The sequence below is a fragment of the Ambystoma mexicanum genome, chromosome 5p (assembly GCF_040938575.1).
Source record: "Ambystoma mexicanum isolate Mex_15411 chromosome 5p, UKY_AmexF1_1, whole genome shotgun sequence".
In the NCBI taxonomy this organism is placed as follows: domain Eukaryota; kingdom Metazoa; phylum Chordata; class Amphibia; order Caudata; family Ambystomatidae; genus Ambystoma; species Ambystoma mexicanum.
Window position 1 is genome coordinate 705,055,102 of NC_090930.1, and position 19,259 is coordinate 705,074,360.

The following is a 19,259-nucleotide window of genomic DNA, read 5'->3' on the forward strand; positions in this document are numbered from 1 at the left end:
AAGCACCAGAATATGGTCATGATGTGGGTGGGGATGTGGCAGAACCTCAAGGAGTCCGCGAGGCACAGGAGGGCCGTGAAATTCGTCAGATTATCATAGATTCATGCTTCTAGCACTCACGCCTGGTGGTTGATACATGGACACGGGAGTTGTGGCACTGTGTGTGTCTGGAACATGCACAATATGGACTGTACGCCTATGATGGCCTCGTACACAAAGATCAATGTCCACACATCTCATTGGGTGATTGTGAAATGTTTATAGCATATGTGAAATTGTGTTACACACCCCATCGACCCGCCACCCAAGTAAGCCCAACACACCCCCTCCACCCTCCTACCTCCCCCCCGAACACCAGTGTCCAAAGATGCTCATTGTCAGTGGGCAGACACTATTGCAAGCCCCCTCTCCGGGTATCAGGGGCACCCCTGCCTGTGGAGCGCAGGTTCCTCCCAGATCTACGTTGGGGGCTGCCCTGGACGGAACTTGCAACGGATGATGTCTCTGCCTGCTCACGTCCATGCATGTCCCTAAGGGTTTGTGAGAGCTCAGTGAGCACACGGCGCACAGCGGCAAGTTCAGCACATACGTCTTTGGACGTTGCATGCAGTTCCCCCCTCAGGCTCTCGGTGCTTCTCTCCATTTGTACTCTCAGGCTCTCGGTGCTTCTCTCCATTTGTACTCTCAGGCTCTCGGTGCTTCTCTCCATTTCTGCCCTTAGTGTCTCTGTACATGTTTCTATGGCTGCCTTGGTACCCCCACATTCATCAGCATGGTCCTTGAGGAGCGTGGCTAGTTGCTGCTGTTGCACGATCACCTGGTCGAGGGACTGTTGCCTCTGCTGGGCCATGGCCATTTGCGGTGGTGTCACAGAGGGGCTGATCACCTCATGTTGCCTTGACACAGGGCTTGTGGGGGATGGCCAGTCGTCGTCTTGTGAGTGCCCCTGCGTGGTATCCTCATGTTGTACGGGATGAAACAAACAGGGGGATTGAGACAGGTCATGGATGGATGGTACATCGACATCACCGTTTTCTGTGTCGGAGCATGCTGCCATTAATGCAGTGTCACCTATGGTGCTGCTGCCACCAGAAGCAGTGCCTTCTGTGGCATCCATTGGGGGGGCCTGTGGTGGTGGTGGTGTTGTGGCCATGCTGGCTGCTGGGGTGCCTGTTGAAGTCCCCTCCTGTGTGCTGCCACTTGATTTGTGCTGCTGCCGTGTCTTGATGCGTGCAGCTGAGGTGGAGGGTCTTTGGCCGTTGGTCTTGGCCCTCTTTGCAGGTGTGCTGGTAGGGGTGTCCTGGAGCTCGTCGTTTGAATCGGACCCTGTGGTGGAGTAAAGGAGGGCGAGCGTTATTAATGGGTCTGTGGAAATTGGAATGGCAATGTATCACATGCATTGGGGTGGTACCTGAGGGTGATTTGGGTCAGGGCCTTGGAGGTGGTTTCATTTTTGTGTGGATTGAGAGTGCAGTTGTATTGCAGCCTGCAGTTAGGGGGTACCTGCTGCACGTGTAGAGGGTGTTTTTAGGATTTTTAATTATTTATTTATTTAATTTGACTTTTAATGTCCGCTATCAGGCCAATGTAAGTGGACGTTCTCCTGGACATGTGTTTCTGTTGCACTATGTGGACACATGGTACTTCACATGATTGGAAATTGTGGTTTTAGCATAGTTTTATTTGGCCCACCTACCTGATTCTTCGGATGTCTGCACTCCTTTCTCCATCCCTCCGACTCCCTCTATGGTCTCCATTCCAATGGTGGAGGCACAGATTTCTTCCCAGGGGGTCAACTTGATGGGTGATTCCGATCCTCCCCCGGTAGCTGTGGCAATGTTACGGTTGGCGGATAGTATGCTCCGTACGCGTATCCGCAAGTCGTCCCATCGCTTTCTGCATTGCTGTGGGTTGCGGGGTGCGGTCCCCACCGCACTTACCCGCTGTGCCACCAGGGCCCATATGGGCTTCTTGTTCGCAAGTGCCGTCCTGGTCATTTGCGTCGAGAAGACGACGGCAGCATTCTCCTGGAGGGTCTCTGTGAGCACCGTGAGTTCCTCACGTGAGAAGTGGACCTGCCGCTTGCGGTCGCACGCTTTTTTCGCTACTTTTCCCATTGTTTTGGTTTCACTAGGGTGGATGACGGGTTGGGATGTCTCTCAGGGTAGTATTTTTAATGGTTGTGTGAATATTCTGATTTTATAGGTGTACGGCGTGCTGTTTCCCGTTCCGGGACCATGTTTTAGCTTCCATTTCCATGTATTTACGGTCACCGTATTTTCCGATTTCCGCTCATTACGGTGACCGCTATGTCCGGTGGCGGAATTGCACCTAGGTCGCCGTACGACGGCGGTGAGGGGCGTTTTGGGGACATTTCCGCCATCGCGGACTTTGCACTTCCGCCAAGGCGTACTGCTCGTGCCCGATGGGTCAGAATTAGCCGCACTTTACTCTGTCGTGCCATGGCGGAAACGCTATTTACGCTATGGCGGTCAGGTCAGTTGCTTTCCGCCAGGATCGTAATGAGGGCCATTGTATTTTATGTATGCCCTGACCTTCACCGCAAGGATGAGCCCAGCTGACCCACGTGGAGCCAGATTGAAGGGGAAGAACTGGCCAATTATCGCCTGGCATCCCCTATGGAGCAGACCCATGTGTAGGGTGCCTCCAAGTAGGAGCACCAAAACATCCTGTATATTTATAACCCCATGTTTGATGATGTAATACCAGAGCACTCTCGAGCAGTAGAGCTCTTTGCTGGCCTTTGTATTTTGTACGAGTAAACCTTGTTATCCTTCCAAGCTATTGCTTGGTTTATTTCGCTAGTGCATTGTATTTACCCTGGTGCGTGCGTATAGAGGTCTGTGCCTTCACTTGTGTGTCCAAGCCTTTGTTAGATCATGGAAATCCTTCTTCCTTTATGCATGATTTGGTTGCTCCAGTATCTATAAGAAAGGAAAATCCCCTCTGTCGTATCTGAACCGCTACCTCTGGTTCCTCTTTAGGGTCCTTAGTTACTGCTAGAACAGGACACAATTGCACTCCCTGTGGGAACCCCTATTGGGAAAATGTATTGGCAGATGATGTAAATGGATTACCGCCCGCCACGGTCACTCCATTATATTGGGGCTTAATGTTCTGTCCCTGGATATAACCCCTTCTTGGCCTTGTGTCTGTGCTGGTGCCTGAAGTATGCTCACTGTACCTGTACCTGGGGTTCCTGCCATCAACCCGCCCTGCAATTGCACTTGCACTTGTCCCTGGGTGATGTACCATGTGGTTCTGTGAGCTGTATCTGTAGTTGCTGCTGCGGTATCACCTGTATTTGATGAGGGGCCTGTGTATAAGGTTGTTGTTGATGCCCTGCGTGTGTTATTAGTGGGCATGTCTGTGTGAAATGTCCAACATGTCCAAATGCAAATCACTCTCCCCCAAACTGATGCTCATGCCCCTATTCCTCGTGTGTAATATCCTCTCCCCTACTGATATGATCCCAAATAACTGTTTACTCCACTTGCCTGCACAACCCCTGGTTTTTTGCAGCACATATATAAATTCAAGCTGTTGCTGCATCTGTGCACCTGTGGAACGACAACTGGCCCTGTGAGCACTGCTCCTTCCATGCTTATTTTAGCCTGTTTCATCAGAACTAATTTATTTTGAGCTTTTGGTGCATTGTCAGCTGTCTCCTTATCTTTCTCTTGCTTTCTTTTGTAATAATGTAACATTGTTACCTGTATCTCAGGCATCCCTTTTGCCTCAATTCCCACTATGTTCTCTAAGGATGTCCGCAAAGCTGTGGGGATCCCCTCACTAAGATGTGGCAAAACAAAAGTATGCTTTCATTCCAAGACTGTTTATTTTCAAGTGTCCACTTTTCTCGTATGGACTGTATACATTCCGCGAGGTCCTCATCAGGCTTAATTTTACAAGCCAATATAGAACCCATGTGATATGCATCTGGATACAGCTCCCTTAGAGCCTTCCAAACATGTGATCAATAGTTGTTAAAGGGTGCTCCATCATGTATGTTAGAGCTTAATTTGACCTCAGCATATCCGGCATGTAGTCATATTTTGTCACTTTTCTCCCCAACCAACACTGTTAATAAACGTATTATATCTCCTGCGGCCAATGGGATTCCCGCTGTCTCTTTCCCAAAAACATGAATCCATTTGCTCGCCCCCGTCATTAATGAAGGTAGACTTTAAATCAAATTGTCCTTATCCTTGTCTGCCATGCTACGTAGTGAACCTCACCTCTCGCTTTCTGCAAAAGGAGCATCTGTGTGCAAGCTCTGTGTTTATTACCACATTGTGGTCTTGTCGCGACTGGTATTCTTATTTTTCTACTCTAAAACCTATATTCCCAATCTCCCAATGATTATTCTCTTTCCTCCTCTTCTCTCTCATTTCGTCTCCTTCCAATTCTCATGTCCGTCATATTGCACGTTCCCATGATCACTATCACCACTGTCCTCCCAATCTAATGCAGTGCACAAACTTTGTAGAGGAGGAGCAAAGTACCCCAACCTCAACTGTTCCACCCGTTTTACCTGTATGTTGGAAACCAGAGTATGTGAAATACACAGAACAGTTGAACCAACAAAGAGCAGAGAATTGACTATGTGCAGTACCAGTGAAAATACTGACAGCAAAGAGAGTCCTGTAGACAAGATTCCCATTGAGAAAACCATATCTGCATATAAGAAAATATGATGACCATTTGAATGAAATCCCGAAAGAAGCAGAGCCGATAAACGGCAAGGAAGAATGATAACGTCAACAACCATTGCCAGTATACGTCACACAGAGCTGAGATAACATACCTAGAAGAGATGCAGAGACCAGAGAATGCAGATATTCTATAAGGCATCAAAAAAGCATCAAGGATAATTGACATTTTGGGATCAAGGTGAATAAGTTTATGCCACAGAAACGGATGAAGACATTGAGTCATTTTACATGTGTACATAGATTGCGGCAACCACCGACATACATATATACCTATGGACAAGTAAAGGATGGATGTTTCCACTATGCATTATAGCACTGCTAGACAGTAGGAAGGAGGCCTAATTTCTTGTGTGTCACAGTTAAAAAGCAAATTGAATTACAAAGTGAATCCCAGCAGATGAGGCTGGATGAGCCAAAGAAGCCAAGGTCTTAAAAAACTGGATTGAGCTGACATTGGACACAAATCATGTGAAAGAATAAAACTCCTGTTCAGAGGGCATGAACATAACAAGGAAGGCTTGATTCTATGGTCTCTAGTCACATGGAAGCATGAAGTTGGACAAACAAGTTGGTCACACGTATGCATGAGTGCAGAGCGTGCCCTCACTCCCTAAATTTCTCAAAGCTAAGAAGGAAACTCAAGGACGAGCTTCGAAGCCTTATTGACAGTAGACCACTGAGGTGATGATGGATTGATATGCTAATTGGCGGGAAGCAATGGTTAAGGCGAGCTCACGGGCAGCTGGATAGCCAGCCTGCATGCTACTAGATGTAGATGGAAAAGTACCGACGGAGGTTAGAGTGCCAGAAAATTGTAGAGGACCGTGTAATTAGGAGTCCTATAGTTGTGTAAACCAATGGGATGTTGTGTATTTAGTGACTTCATAGTGGTCATTTTTAGGGGCGGGCTTAGTTGCCCCACCTGATGTTAAGTAACCAATCACATATTCACAATTTTTTAGACTAGTATGCATCGTATACTTAGATGTTCGCTCAGACCCAATCATCCATACTCATAGGTTTTTGTAGTTTGCCATGTAGGATGACGTTAGTAACAGGTAGGTAAATGTCATTGATGATGAGTTTTTCTCATAAGATCTCAGTTTTTACTAAGAATGTTTGAGTAAGAGGATCGAGTGAGTTTGTTATGTTCCCTGTTTTAGAAAATTGATATTAAAACAGACTTCCTTTTACAAATGACCTGAGTGGTTTTGATTATTGATGTATGAATAAAAGTCTGCATCCCCGTCCATTTCCAGGGTAATTGCTACACATCTTAAAGGGCTGTGCTATCTAGTTCACTTGGAGAGGATGGTTCAGAGCCATCGACATGAGTAAACTTCAGAGTCCCAGAAATATCGCACAACCTTTGCCATTCGGCACAAAGGACGTGAAGCTCCCCATAGATAGTGGTTAGTGTAATTTGGAAAAAGCTTGCAAGCTGGGTGTGACGGGTCCCCTGGTTTCCACAGAATCCCCTCCCACACATACGAGAAGCTGATCAGACGGGAGTTTGAAGAGGCGGTAAAAAAGTTGGACGATCCCGAGAGTCGGAAGATGAAAATGAGAGCGGTGAATAAAAACTGAGTGAGTTGGCAAAAGTATGGGTGATGAGTGAAGAAAAAAGTGAGTAACGTAGGGTGGCAGGATAAAACATAACGTGAGAATAAAGAGTGTCATATATATACATGGGGAATGAGATATTGACTTGAGTGTGGCCAAGAAATAGAAATCGTGAGAGAGGCCACGTTAAGAAAATACACCCTGGACTGCATTTTTAACAAACATATCAGAAGAAATTTGAACCTAGAGTCCCATAGCGGATGATATAGAAAATGGATTTGATTTAAGGCGAATCTAAAGAGGTTAATTTACACTGCATATGGAGTATTTTAGAGGGCAAGACAAGTCTTAAAGAGAAGATTGTGGAATATATGTGTGACCGGTCGAGTTTGTCTGTTTGTTATATGTTGTTTTGAAAATGATGACATCATAAACGGAAAAAACAAATGGATTGTTTTAAATAGAACTTGACGGTTGTTTTTTAGGAAGATTCAAGTAAAAATTGTGATTCAAGGGATTGGAGCTTGCAACGATTGGTGCTCGCTCATATTGTATTATTTTTCTGAAACGTACTTTCTAAATCTGTGATTAAAGCCAGTGAGTGTCAAACAGGTTAAGAATAGACGAGTTGAGAATGGAGGAAATTACTCCACTTGTGCATCTCTGAAAGCAGTTGTCGAAACATGCACCTAAGCTTGGACAGTACAGTGTGGAATGGGTTAAAGGAATTGCGGATAAAATGTTTGTGCAGTGGCCACAAGGAGTGTCACTATTGATGACAGTCCTGCAGCATATGATGACATATTTGCATGCAGCATACACGGGACAAAACGTAGACAAGCGACTGGTGAGCTTAGACCTTTGGAGGATGTACTTGGAGGAGCAAGCTGAGCCACCTCCAGTGGATTGAATAAAAGGCGAAAACAAGAAAGATGATGGGTTATACCCACTGAGGAAGCTTAAGGCAGCAACGGGGTATAGCAACCTGGCATATGATTCACCTAGCCAAAGTAGTGACGAGGGTCCAGACAAAGATACTGGGAAAGATGTAATCTCTAAGGTCCCGATGGACAAGAAGAGATACGATAAAGAGCAAAGTGATCGAGCAAGCACATCTCTAGATATAAGAAGAGAAATAAAGACATGGAAGGGTGAAAGAGACAAAGCTGATGAGATAGCACTCTTTCAGAACAAATGGATGGGTGGGCAGATTTTCCTCAAACTCAATGGTAAAGGCATTGAGGATGTAAGAGAAAGGGAAGATCAAGACGAGCAAGATAAAAGAGATAAAGAAAGAGAGGAACGATTGAAAGAAGAAGGAGCGAAAAGGAAGGATAGGCAAATACGAGAGCAGTTATATCAAGAGGAACAGTTAAGAAAACAAAAGAGAGCAGAAGAGCAAAGAAAACATGATAACAGACAAAGAGCAATCAATGAGCAGGAAAGGCTAGAACTGAAAAGGATAGAAGAGGAGGAACAGAAGTTAAGGGATAAGAGAATACAGAGACGAAAGGATGAATAGATACGGAGGGCAAATGAGCAAAGGGATATGAAGGAAAAAGAGGATGACAAAGTCAGAGAGGAAGCAAGGAAACAAAGAGAATTTGATGATATGAAAAGTTAAAGAAATCAGATAGCACACGATCTTGATCGCCTGGGAAAGGAGATAAGGGATCCTGAACCAGAAGTAGCATGGTAGGACATCAAGGAATTCTTCCCAGAATATGAGTCATTACCAGGCACGTCTAGAGCAAATCTAGAGGACGAGTTTGACTCTAGAAGCATTGGGGAAGCGATCAATTAAGTACATAATAAAATGAGAGCCCAGAAAGAATCAAAACAGAAGGGAAAAAATGATCAACTTGAGAGCACTCAGTTGTATGACACAGAGGGAGCCTCATGTAGTACAAAGCATAAGGAGCTGTCTTTAGACAGAATTACTCTGAATAGAGAAGAGGAGGAAAGAAGTTGCATGAGTTGGGCACAAGAGATGTCAGACGAAGACAGAGAGACCTTCCATGAGGAAGAGAGAGGGAATGTATTTGGTCCTGAGGGATGTTTTTCAATGCAGTCAGAAAAGAAGTCAGATGGTCAGATTTAAACACACCTATACCTAGGGCGTCAGACCCATTGACACAGTCAGACCAACCTAAAGGGCAACTCCATGGTGAGAGGGGGGAGTCGCCGCTTTATGTGAGCTGATTAAGATCGATACCAGGAAGAAGGCGATGTGGGAATATTGTCCCTGTGGTGGACAGACAAATGATGAAAGATGAGAATGAGTTTGGGGCTTTGCAGTTTCCCTTATTGGAAAAAGGAGGGGCCAGATCACAGTATATACTGTGGCCCCAGACGGATAAGGATAATTTAAGGTGTAAACTCCTGAGTTTAACTTCTGTTGCTGGGAAGTGGATACATGAGTTAGAAAAAATGACGGGAGGAAACACATTAGCTATAGGGGACATTAAGTATCTCCTGATCGCCATACTTGGTGAGAGAGCTGATGAAATGTGAACAAGGGCGGGATATGCTGGTGTTACTACAGTTAACACTGCTCACGATGGAGCACCAGTCAATAATTGCAGGGTGGCAGTCTGGAAAGCGCTTAGAGTACTGTATCCAGACATGTCCGATATGGGAGCTATGACGAAAAAGATGCAGGAGGGAGATGATCTGCTTGTTTACATTCAGAATTTTTAGGAACAGTGCTCCTTGGACATGCGCAAATCTTGTGCAAAATCTATACCTGTGTTCTATCATATATTGTGCCAAGGGCTGCCTTTACAGAAGCAGCTCAAGATGTTAGCAGGTATAGAAGCCGAACCGTGCTCGGACATTCAGCTGACCATTGTGCATTATTGTAGACTCTTACAGGAAAAGAATAGCAAAAAAGATGATGCTTTGAAAAGTGGAGAGACAAAATTAGTACAGAAGAAACTGTCTAAATATGCCATTGAAGGGGCAATGTTGACTAGTGTAGACGGATCAAATTCACAACAGATGACAAATATGCCGCAGATGAATAACCAAAGGCAGTTTGATCAGGGTAATAATGGATTCACTCTGCGAGGAAGGGGAGGATTTCGAGGAATAGGTTTTCAGAATAATCAAGGGAATTGGCAGAATAATCAGAGATGCTTCCAGAACAATGAAGGTAGGTTTCAAAATATGCAGAATGATGGTCAAAGCATGCAGGATGTTCAGAATAGGAGGCCGCTTACATGTTGGACATGCGGGATGACAGGGCATTTTGCTTGTATTTGAAGAAGTCAAGGGTTCATGCAAAACGGACAGTTTGTAAGAGGGGGGACTTCAAACAGACCTGCATATTCACTGCAGAGTGGTGATGGGGTTTCCCAGAATCAAACGATGCAGCAACAGCAAGCGCTGAGAGTGCAGCAAGGCTTGCAAACACAGCAGGTATCAGTCAATCCGCCACAAGGGCAGTCACAGCAATCGCTCATGCAGATCCAGCAGAATACAAGTACAGGACAGTTAATGACTCCTAGAGTATGGCTGTCACTGTCAATGGAGGGAATCCTTTTACAGGTAATGGAATGAGGCTGTACCTACAATAGGACAGCTCACTGGGAGACTTGATATGTTCAGTACTATCTGTGACGCCAAATCCTCATGAGTAACCAAGGGTAGACATAAATATGTGGCACATGTTTTTTTTTTTTTTTAGTAGACATGGGTGCAACACGCTCATATATACAAGAGAGAACATTTTCAATGTCTGGCAAAGACATGCATACTCAAGTTTTTTCAGGTGCTACAAATAGAGTTCCATTTACTGAAGAATTACCAGTCTCTATAAGAGAAAGTGACATGAAGGTGCCTTTGCTATATTCAAGGCATGCTATAGGTCAAAGGTTTGAATGAAAAGGATTGAATGGCAAAAGGGTCAAATCAAAAGGACCGAAAACCAAAGGGTTGAATTTCTTTTTTTTTTGGGGGGGTTTGAGGGGGTTCCTCCCCAAACATCCATTTTTGGTGTAAAACCACTTTTTTTTTACTATACGAAAACCCAAAAAATATATCAATTTAAAAAAAAAAAATGCCCCTTTGGTTTTTGGTCCTATTGCCTCAACCCTATTGCATTCAATGGTTTTTTGGTGTTGAACCTTTGACCGGACACCTTCAAGGCAGGCACCTGTCAATATATTGGGTCGTGATCTGTTGACAAAGTTGAATATGACAATCTTGTTTACCGATGAACACCAGGAATGCATTATTTAAACGTGAGGACATTTATTATGGCATTTTCAGGACAGATGAGAGCAATGCCTCTAGAACCAGAGGTTTTTCATTATGGAGTACACATTTTATTGACATGGCTACCAGGCCTGGTAGGTAGAACAATGGGAATACCTGATGAATTTCTATTTAGACAAAAAATGCCTATGCATGAAGAAGAGGGACACATTTTTCCCTTGGAGCTGCAAGCAGCCATAGTGCGAGGTAAAACGGCTTTGCTTGATGGAAATGATGATAGAGGCAGAAGATGGTGTGCAGTAATTGCCATCAGGGAAGGTTACAGATTAACTCAAGTCACTGATGACTATCTATTTGGAGATCATCCATCTGATGACAAAGTGATATTTGATATGAGCATTACTTATTGGGTGAGAGCAATCCAATGAGAGGTTCCTCAAAAAATGATGCCAGCACAAAACCGTCCTGAGTATTTTGTCAAAAATATGGCGAAAGTGCCAATTTCATTATGGACCATAGGCCCCTATGAAGTAGGACTGTTAATGGGGGTTGAAGAGGTGAAGATTAAATTGAAACCAGGAGCAATTTTACCTCAAGCACGACAGTATCCCATGTCTCGAGAGTCAGATGAAGGTATTTTTAAGACAATTTCTGCCATGATGGATCAGGGTATCTTAGTGACATCAGGCTCACCGTGTAATACTGTAGTGTACCCTGTAAACAAATCTAAGGGGGGGTCCTGGAGACTAATTCAATATCTAAGGCTGATAAACAAGACTGTAGAGGCTGAGTTCCCTCTAGTTCCTAATCCTGCTACAATCTTATCTAATATACTTGATAAAGCACGATATTTCACTGCGATTGATCTCAAAAATGCATTTTTCTCAATCCCATTACACAAAGACTTGCAGGATCTGAGTTCATTCACGTTCAGACAGACTAAGTTAAAAAGCACAAGATAACCTCAAGGGTATTGTGAGTTTCCATTGATTTTCAATGGAGTCCTACAGATGGACTGAAGCAATATCGATTTAGGAAGTGTTGTGTTGCAATACGTAGATGACATTTTAGTATGTAGTGCTTCAGAGGAGGAATGCAGAAGTGATTCTGTTCAGCTGATGATTACACTTACTGACAAAGAAAAGTTACAGTATTGTCAATAAGAGGTGTTATATATTGGCCAATTGATTTCACATGAAGGAAAGAAGGTTACTCCTGAGAGAGCTGAGGCTATTTTGAAGACCACAAGGTCACATACGATATAACACATGCAGAGATTTCTGGGATTATGTAACTATGGGCCTCATTACAAGTTTGCCAGTCCGGGAAATACGGTACCAGTAAGCTTGCCGGTATTGTAGTTCCCGGACTGGCAAACTACGAGTTGTGCTCGCGGGTGCCTTTCTGCCTGGACTTGGTGGCCAGAGCGGCACCCGCAAGCAGAGCATGTCGGATGCACCACCACCATTCTGAATGGTACCGGTACATCCGACCTCCCCATTCCCACTGAGCCCTATAGGGCTCAAATGGGAATGGGAAGCATTTCCCCATTGCCAGAGGCCAGAAAAAAAAGTTCAGCGGCAGCCTGCCGGTCTTACTAGCAAGGCTACCGCCAAACTTGTAATGAGGCCTTATGTCAGAGTGTGGGTATTTGATTACATCTCATATATAAGGCCTTTATTGCAGGCTTTAAAGAAAGCACGGGCAACACAGGAACAATGTTTGTGCACTGAGGAAATGGAAGAAGGGTTTGAAGAGTTGAAAAAAGCAATTTGCACAGCTCCAGTTTTAGGGATTCCTAATTATGCTGAGGAATTATTTTTATTCTCACATACAGATGCCACATTTTGACAGCAGTCCTTACACAGAGAACCACATTGGGGTACATACCCCTTGCATATTGCAGTGGAATTTTGGACCCAGTAATGAGGTGTCACTTTCCATGCGATCAATCGCTGGCAGCCGCCACGTTCGCTATAGAAAAAGCTACAAGCATATTGATGGGATGCTATTTGACGTTATTTGTTGAGCACTATTTGCCATTCTGGAGAAACCAAAGGCACGTTAACTTCTCAAAGGGCTTTTGCCTATGAAGTAGTCATATCAAATTGTGCAATCAAAATAGTTCAAAGCAGAATAATGACCCCTGCCATGTTTGTAGCTGAACCACTGGCAGAGGATGAGCATGCGCATGACTGTGCAAACTATGAAGAGTTCTATGAGAAAATCCCCAGGATAAAAGAAAATGCCTTGACAGGTGGAGAAATTGTTTTTATTGATGGTTCTTCAAGAATCTATCAAAATGATGGACATAGATACACAGTTGCCAATGTGGCAAAACACACAGCCAATGGGGAGTTTCAAACTTTGGTAAGAGCACGACTCCCATCTCATTATTCAGCACAGGCTGCAGAGCTAGTGGCACTCTACCTATGTGACGTCAATGAAAAGGAGGGACTACCTCTGAGTGGATGGTACGCCAGTGCAGCATGCCGCCTTATTGGACAGGCTTATTAAGACACTGCAACCCCCAGTAGCCATCGCAGTTGTTAATTGCACAGCGCACACTAATAGGACAGACTTTGACTCACGTGGAAACCAAGCAGCAGACGATGAAGCGAAACTCGCTGCATGCTCAGAAAATGTAATGACCTTTGATACACCTGATGTAAATGAGAAAATGGTTGTAATGATGTACGTTTCTGAAAGATATAGTGATTTGTGAAGAACGCAGTTGATGGAAGTTCAGGGGGAAGCACCTCAAGATGAGAAGGATTTGTGGACGCAGAGAGGGTGTTCCTTAAACCTCTCTGAAGCATTGTGGCAACAATACAGCACTGGTAAACCGGTGATGCCTGCAGCCATATTCAGGGTGGCGCTGAAACAGCTACACTACCCTGTTCACACAACTAGAGAGAACCTTGCTGCAACTATTGCAGAGGATTGGTTCGTACCAAATTTGTTGGAGCATGTTGCCTTCTATGTAGTGAACTGCATCGTGTGTCAAAAATATATGGCTGGGCACACACTGCGCACAGTTAGGGGAGTTAATCTGAGAACTACTGGCCCCTTTCAGCATTTGTATATCAACTATGTAGACATGCTGCAAGTATGTAATGCATATAGATACATGATATTTGTAGTTTGTCTGTTTTCAAGATGGATTGAGGCTGGTCCGTGTACACACCCAGATTCTACCTGTGCAGCCAAATTCTTAGTGCGGGAAGTGTTTCCTAGATGGGGAGTATGTGAAGTAATGAGGTCAGACAATGGCCCACATTTTGTGAATCAAACATTTGAGCAGATCAGCTTGTTGCTTGGTATAAAGCACAAGTTCTCTTTGGCTTATCACCCACAAGGAAATGGGATCTGTAAACAGCTCAATGGCTTGTTTAAAGAAAGGATAGCCATGTTGAATCTTACCTTGAAGAAAGGGTGATTGCATTGCCTACCACTGGCAATACATGCATTGAGGAACCAACCAGGTTCAGACCACCATCTCACCCTCCATGAGTTGGTGACAGGGAGACGGATGAGGACACCCCTCACGCCTCAATCCAGAGTTAGAAGTGATGCTCAGCCAACAACAGAACTGTTAGGAATGGAGGTACGTGAGTATCTTATGTGTATGACTTCAAGTATCTCTGTCATTTCAGGTCAGCTACAACGAAAAGGGATTGGGGCAGTACAGAACACAGAAGGAGATGCTTCAACAAGTCGTCTTCAAGAATTATGTTTTCCCCAATTATTCCCAGGAGATGTGGTTCTAATCCATAACTTCATGAGGAAGTGGCACGAGCCAAGATTTAACGACCCTTTAATTGTGGAAGACGTCACACCGTCTGCAGTCAGAGTACAAGAAGGGCATGCTTGGTCTTTCTTAAGTGATGTCAAAGTTTACACTGGAGAAACCCCTCTGCCCCAACCCCCTTCAGAAGCAAGCATCAGGGAAGAACCTCAGCAAATGCAGACGAGGTCTATGACGAGGAAGAAGGAGGCAGAGGCTGTCGAGTCAAAAGAAAAGATTTCAGTGGACTGTGGGTTGGTTGGGGACTCTCTTTAAGCCATCTCTGAAAGGGTTAGGGAAGTGAATGTGAACACTCTGTGCTGTCATTTCAGGGTGAAAGAAACATATTTTGTTTTTAAAGCCACAGGAACATTATTAACTTTGGACTGAGGCATTCTTTAAGCATTGATAAGAAGAGAAATATGCCAAATTCTGAGTTGATTTTTGACAAATGGAAAAGGTTGCAGTACCCCAATTCATTCCTCACTGAGTTCCTGTTTGGATTTGCCCATGGTGATTCCCACTGACAACATTTCAAGGATCATATTTGAAGATTTTCTCTTCATTCTGCGCATGTATCTGCCTATTGTGGGGAGAACTACAAGCGTTTATATTTTTCTGCAAGATCCTAAGAATGGTCCAATAATAAGAAGGTTGCTCACTGCAACTATTGAGCAGATTCTGCAGTTGCCAAAGTATAGTGGGGAAAGGTCAAATCCCCCTATCCGCTGATGAGGCTCACAGACTAGTTGGTGTGGTTTTCCATCATCTGATTGAAGAATACCCGCATCTTGTTGGAAGACACACTGATATGCACATGTTCCTAAGGGATCCGAGAAACAGCGCAGCACTAAACGGAATCTTGAGAGGCGTCATACTGCAAGTGAATGCCTATGCTGTAAGAAATTGAGATCAGAGTGAAACTTTCATTCGAGGGACAGATCGAGAGGTTGCTGGTCAGTTTGTTTCATGCTGAAAGAAATTCATCATGTTGTCTGGTCTAAGGCAAATTAGAGGAGTAGACTGGGAATTAGTGTATGTCGTTGAACTTGTCACTAACAATTGTTCACATGCAAGAAGTATCTTAAAGACCCTTTTAGGACACAAAAAACAAGCTTGGCAAAACAGGCAGGACAAGTGGTTGTTAGACGGTGAGCCTATACAGGTAATGCATGCAAACACACCTGGTTCTGTGGTAAATGACCCAAAGATGATCCCTAAAAGACAGTCACACATGGAGATTGTGCAGGACATTTTCATGCCCAAATGGTATGTTGAGACGATGACACTTTCTGAACTTTCTTCTACTCAGACAACACATGTACCTATGATTTATCTAGTCAGAAGGAGTTATGCTGGCACACTTCATGAAATTATTATGGAAGGACACACAAGGAGAATGAGAATTAAAAGAAGCACCCAAGAAGATGATTCTGAACTGAATGATTACTTGGACAGTAGAGCTCACTTGGGAAATAACATCTGGTATCAGCATATGAAAGAAGTAGGAAGAAGTACCTCAAACGAGGAATGCTTTGTGTGTGCACTCCTGCCTTACAGAATGGGGAAGTCTTAAATGTTCATAGCTATTGAAATAGATGTGCAGACAGCACATTGTCTTTCGCAAGTAGAACTTTGCAAAACCAGAGGCTAGTTTATTTGTCGAGATGCATACCTCAAATGTGCAACTGAATGGACAGATCCAGATGAAGATGACTATATCCATGATACAAAGACAAGAAACAGAGGCCATACTAAGAATCATGTGATCAGATATGATAAACCTTGAGTGAAAGGAGCTGGAATCAGATGGGAGGTAAACGTAAAATTGGAGAGTCCAGGAAAATCTGCAGAGGACATTAAAAGATGGAAGAACAGAGGACATATGCAGATCAGGGGATCAATGTTATCACCAGACAGATTGGAAGAAGGAGTGGTGATCTGCAGAGCCTGGGTGGTCATTGGTTGTTACAAACCTGCCATTGACATAGTACAGAATCGCTGCAAGCCATTATGGCCAAGACTTGCTAAAATACTCACTTAGGTCAAAGATAGAGGAGGACCCCTGCAGATAATGCCATTGGAAAGTTCAACATTGTGCTTCAGAAATAATGGCACAAGAAAAGTTGGAGTGAATCAGAATTGTGGATGAATATTTGACATACTAGGAATGGTACATGGGACAACAGTTATCATGGATCATTAGTGGGCTTATGGATCCAGGGCATACATTAAGCTACCGAAGGATTGGGGAGGATGATGTTCATTAGTGAATGTTCATGTTCCAGCATTGGTGATTCCAAACAGTGACCTACACCATGACAGTTTCCCAAAAGCAGATGCTCACCTGAGAAGAAAACTGTGTAGCTGATAAAGAGGATGAAAAGGAAGAATGATGTCTCAGATAAGTCAATAGAATTTTTTGACTCCATTCCATATGAGCACAGGCCGCTCAGCCAGACCTCATCAGTGTTCACCTTAATTTTCATGCCGAGAATCCAGGTTGGAGCAAATACAAAATGGCTTCAAATCACCAGGTGGGAATCGCTACAGATGATCAACACTACCAGAGAAGAGAGCTATATGACTGATGACTCTTCAGAACAGATATGCCTTGGATATTATTACAGCAATGGATGGAGGTGTTTGTGGAAAAATCGGAGAATCATGGTGTACATTTATACCTTCTCATGATGATGAGAATCGCACCTTGACAGAGGCCATGAACATGCTGACGAAGATCCATGGTCAGATGATAGACGGAGTAAAAGACATTCCTGATGACAGCTGGTTTGGATCACTCTTCTCTTGGATTCCACAATGCATGGCAGATATGTTCAAGTTTCTTGGCGACCCGATCATGTTGGTGTTGCTTGGATTTTGTGTGATCAAGATAATAGTCTCACAGTGTAAGAAAACAGCAAAGAAAGCCATAGGGACGAAGATCATGATCGATGTCGAATCAGGATGGAAAGCTGGAGATTTGACAGTGAAGAAATCAGAGACTTTGTGAAGACCAGTATCCATGCACATGAGGGGATGAAGTTCCTGTATCCAAAGAACCATAAGAATTATGTAGGAGTATAGATCTATTGCAGTCCAAGTGGACAATCTAGTCTTATGACATGGAACAAAGATGAGTATGTTAAATCAGTTGGATGTCTGAAGTGAGTCATAAAGATATGGATCCCGAAGAAGCTTTTATTCAGACCTAAATGCCTGAATTTGAAGGATGATGAGAGAGTACTCGATGAGTCAGCTAGAGGCGTGAGTGTAGAGGAGGAGCCAAGTACGCACACCTCAACTGTTCCGCCCCTTTTGCCTGTATGTTGGAAACCAGAGTATGTGACATAGTCAGAACAGTTGAACCAACAAAGAGCAGAGTATGGACTCTATGCGGTACCAATAAAAATACAGACAACAAAGAGGCTCCTCTAGGCAAGGTTCCCATTGAGAAAACCATACCTGAATACATGAAAATATGATGGCCATTTGAATGAAATCCCGGAAGAAGCAGAGCCGATAAACAGCAAGGAAGAATGGTAACATCACAACCATCACAAGTATACGTCACACTGAGCTGAGATAATATACCTAGAAGAGATGCTGAGACCAGAGAATGCAGATATTCTACAAGGCATCAAGAAAGTATCAAGGATAAGTGACATCATGGGATCAAGTTGAAGAATCTTATGCCACAGAAACAAATAAAGACATTAGTCATTTTACACGTGTACAGATGCAAAGGAAATGCAAGCAGGCAAAGTAATCTTGGAAGCTAGCCTTAAGCTCATAGTGAATAGATTGCGGCAAGCACCGACATATACATATATATCTATGGACAAGTAAAGGATGGATGTTTCCACTACGCATTACAGTAGTGCTAGTGCTGGACAGTAGCAAGAAGGCCTCATTTCTTGCGTGTCACAGTTAAAAAGCAAATTGAATTACAAAGTGAATCTCAGCAGAAGAGGCTGGATGAGCCAAAGAAGCAGGGTTTTATCAAACTGTAGTGAGCTTACATTGGATACAAATCATGTGAAAGAACAAAGCTCCTGTTCAGAGGGCATGAACATAACAAGGAAGAGTGGGGTACGTGTATAACTGGGGTTCGCGGGAAGTTTCACACGCAAAAGGGCCTGTGCGAGTGGGGTACGTGTATAACTAGGGTTTGCGGGAAGTTTCACACGCGATTTCAGCAGGGTACGTGTATTACGGGGTTTTGTGGGAAGTTTCACACGCGAAAGGGCCTGTGTGAGTGGGGTACGTGTATAACTGGGGTTCGCGGCAAGTTTCACACGTGATTTCAGCAGGGTACGTGTATTACGGGGGTTCGCGGGAAGTTTCACAGGCGAAAGGGCCTGTGCGAGTGGGGTACGTGTATAACTGGGGTTTGTGGGAAGTTTCACACACGATTTCAGCAGGGTACGTGTATTATGGGGTTTTGTGGGAAGTTTCACACGCGAAAGGGCCTGTGCGAGTGGGGTACGTGTATAACTTGGGTTTGCGGGAAGTTTCACACGTGATTTCAGCAGGGTACGTGTATTACGGGGGTTCGCGGGAAGTTTCACACGCGAAAGGGCCTGTGTGAGTGGGGTACGTGTATAACTGGGGTTCGCGGGAAGTTTCACACGTGATTTCAGCAGGGTACGTGTATTACGGGGGTTCGCGGGAAGTTTCACAGGCGAAAGGGCCTGTGCGAGTTGGGTACGTGTATAACTGGGGTTCGTGGGAAGTTTCACACACGATTTCAGCAGGGTACGTGTATTATGGGGTTTCGTGGGAAGTTTCACACGCGAAAGGGCCTGTGCGAGTGGGGTACCTGTATAACTGGGGTTTGTGGGAAGTTTCACACACGATTTCAGCAGGGTACGTGTATTACGGGGGTTTGTGAGAAGTTTCACACGCGGAAGGGCCTGTGCGAGTGGGGTACGTGTATAACTGGGGTTTGCGGG